This window comes from Papaver somniferum, chromosome 8, assembly GCF_003573695.1.
Source record: "Papaver somniferum cultivar HN1 chromosome 8, ASM357369v1, whole genome shotgun sequence".
NCBI lineage: Eukaryota > Viridiplantae > Streptophyta > Magnoliopsida > Ranunculales > Papaveraceae > Papaver > Papaver somniferum.
This window is the reverse complement of record NC_039365.1, coordinates 21,940,956-21,944,721: the sequence shown is the minus strand read 5'-3', so window position 1 is coordinate 21,944,721 and position 3,766 is coordinate 21,940,956.

The following is a 3,766-nucleotide window of genomic DNA, read 5'->3' as shown; positions in this document are numbered from 1 at the left end:
TTGGTTGTGACTTCAAGTGCAAACGTAATATCTTTAGCCATATTGTGCTCGTGATAAAAAACTTGCAACTCTCCAACGAGACTGTTTATGGAAAGAGTTTAAAGGTTATTTCCTTCCATGATGACATTTTTTTAGACTCATATTTAGCTGGTAAAGATCGGAGAATTTTCATCACAATGTCCTTTTGAGGGATGGTCTTCCCTAATGCAAAACATGCATTAACAATTCCAGACACCTTTTGATTAAATTCATCAAATGACTCTTCATCAGACATACAAGGATTTTTCCAGTCAGAATTTAAGTTTTGAAGGCTAGCTTCTTTCTCTAAGGTATCTCATTCGAATACGGTTTTTAAGATATCCCAAGCATCTTTAGACCTAGTGCACAAAGTCACATGGTGTTGAAGATCTGGGATTATGGCTTGGATAATGGCGTTTAACCCATTAGAATTATGCTTTTCAGCACTTATCTAGGTATCACTATATTCTCCTAATGGCTTCGCAACAGTTGCTTTGTCTCTAACAACTGTCGGAGCTTCGTATCCAATTACTACAAGTTTCCATGTCTCAAAGTCACGGGCTTGTAAAAAGGAACGCACAATAATTTTCCATCATAAGTAATTCATGCCATCAAAGGCTGGCAGTAACTTTATCGAGAGTGCACTCTTGTCCATGTAGTCGATTGCTACAAACACAGACTTCTTAGGTCTTTAACGTGTTTGCCTGATCTGATACCAATTGGAAATACGGGGGTACCAAAATACACCACCAACTTTTTCTTAGGAAACCTATATGGACTAAACCTAAATACAATTCTGAGAGTTCAACTTAATGAATTTCTGAAAAAGCGGGGGTCTAACAACCACACCCAATTTTCGTTTGGCAATCTGAATAGACAAACTCCAATATACTTTCAAGAGAATCAACTAGACAGTTAGACTCAATCTATAAAAAGTATATCAAAGAGTTTTATATCTCTATCTCTTGATTCAATCCGCAATCAACAAATAGGGATTTGCAAGCCCGATTGAATATAAGAGGATTAACTTGAACGGTACCAAAGACCAATGTTCAAGTGTCAACCAATTCAATCAACAACCCTGAGGCCGGATATAAGAACTGATTGATCTTAACGTACAACCTGTGATATTTCTATTATATAAATAAAATATAATGCGGAAAAGAAATAACACAGACACCAGAATTTTGTTAACGAGGAAACCGCAAATGCAGAAAAACCCTGGGACCTAGTCCAGAATGAACACACACTGATTATAAGCTGTTACACCAATTTCCTACTACTTATTCGGATTAGATGTAATACCTTCTTTAGCACTTGTAGAACTCCTAGCAGAATACCGATTCTCTTTAGAAATTCTTCCCACAAATCTTCTAGCAGAACCCGAGGCTCTCTTTAGCAGATACCACAACACGATTGATACGATTTGATATTTTGTTTGCACAAAACACCGGTTTGATTTCCCATTAGATATGAATCAAGGTTTTGGAAATCTTGTGTTTGTTTTGATAAAAACAATTACTAGGTAAAAGTAATATCAAAACAAACTTGTAGATTAGGGATTATTATACTCTTCAATAAAAGGAAGAGAAACCTAATAACTCTACAACAAGAACAACTAGAATAAATCTAGAGATATCCTGTTTAAAACTTCTCAAGGATTTTTACAAGATGCCTCAATAGAAGGTTTTCTTTCTAGTCTCCAATTTCGACTAACAAGTGTTGGTATACGATCGGAAACTGAAATCTATCAAAACCTAGGGTTTATGATCAACAACTCTTGAATGGTTTTATATCAGAAGAGAAAACTTTAGAATAGACAAGAGGTGAAAAACCTAGATTACAAGTTGTATAATCAATCATGAAGATTTAATTCAACTTGGATTTGTGATCCCCAATACAAAAAATTTATCTCACTCTTGTTCACGAAGAGCAGAAGACATGGAAACAACCTGCAAAGCTTACGCTTATTTTCCAAAAGGGATGAAAAACGTGTAAACTCACGAACCCTTTATTTATAATGAACAATAGATTGGAAGCTAAGCAAAGCTATTTTCCTTTTTCAAGATTCTCATAAATATGGGAGTCTTTCCTAAGTTACAAATATTATGCATAAATAATTAATTAAATAATTAATTAGCAAATATTTATTTATATGAATAAATCACATTCTAACTTAGGGATGAATTAAAAGTTATCACAAACACTTTAATATGGTAATAAAATATGTTTGGATTAATAGACATCTTGCTTAGACAAGGAAACATCACCAACTTGACCAACAATAGCTTTTAGTCACGTAATTGGGCCCAGTGAATTGTTTCCTAATAACGAACTTTAATAAATCACTCAAAACTTCATCATTATAACTCGGAATTGAGTGATTCTTGGCTCGTTCCTCATAAGCTCATTCACTATAAGATGAGATTCTTTATAAGGATGAAGGTTATTGTCTCCAATGTCATGAATCAAATAACCTCAAGTATATATACATAAATGTACATTTAATGTCATTGGAATTGTTCCATAGTGTGAGAATTTATCTTGATATATTAGGAAGGTAGAGTTGAACAAGAATCCAAATGAAATCAATCACATACCTTTGTTGATGAAGTACTCGTTGATGTCTTCTTGTAGTCTTCAATCTTCATCCTTTCAGAATAGCTTCGATTCAACTTCTTAGACCTAATCTAGTCCGAAACTATCTTTAGTATGCTAAATCAAGAATGCATTTTGGCAACTAAAATTGACAACTAACTTGACATACCAACGCTAGTGGGTTCAACCGAGCAGTGCTCTAACAATCTCCCCCTTTGTCAATTTTAGTGACAAAACCATTTTACATATGGCTTGTACTTGTTAAAAGAAAAATCGACAAGCTTGATTTCCTTGGTTCTTCAACTCTTCATGTGTTCATCCTGTACTTGTTGAAGATCCATCATAGTATTATTACACAACATCAAAGTTTCATTGTATCACAACTTTGACAATAATACTACGGTGATATGTATCACTCCCCCTTAGTCAATATTCCATCTCGACATGAAAACCACTCCCCCTTACATAATGATCCGTAAACCATATGTATTTGTAGTGTGAACTACACATTAATTCTCTCTCTTTTTTTCAATACAAATTGGAAAATGCACGAAGACTAGTGGGATCCTCATGAAATTTTCACGGAGACACTTCATGACTAAAAAAAAGAAACATATGAACTTTTTTTAGACGATATCACAGAGTCGAAACTTAGTGACTTCATCAAGGAGTTTATTAAAATACAAGTTAACTTCTACATGTTCCAAACCCGCTTCTCCCTACAACGATATGGCAATTAAGCACAAGTTCATAAGAACTCTCCCCCATAAGATGTCATTCCTGAAAGAAAAATGAGAGTGACCTTACTCCAGAGATAAGGATTTATATATTGGATTTTATAAAACCCACAAGGAGATATGAACTAAGAACCAATCATTGAAAGTCCCTCATGAGATCAAGTTACTGAACAATAGAACTATCTCATGGTAATAATACACACTATGTAATTATGAAGATCAAATATTGTGATCATCTTTTCTAAGATACAAACTTGTATGAACAAGAATTTATATGATTAGAAGAAGAAGAATCTTTTCCATAAGGATTTACACCGAGAATGGTTACCATAAGAGTATGAAAAAGATTCTTTGACAATAAAAACCAACATCCATGGCTTTGATAATTGCTTCTAACCTGTTATATTTAAGAA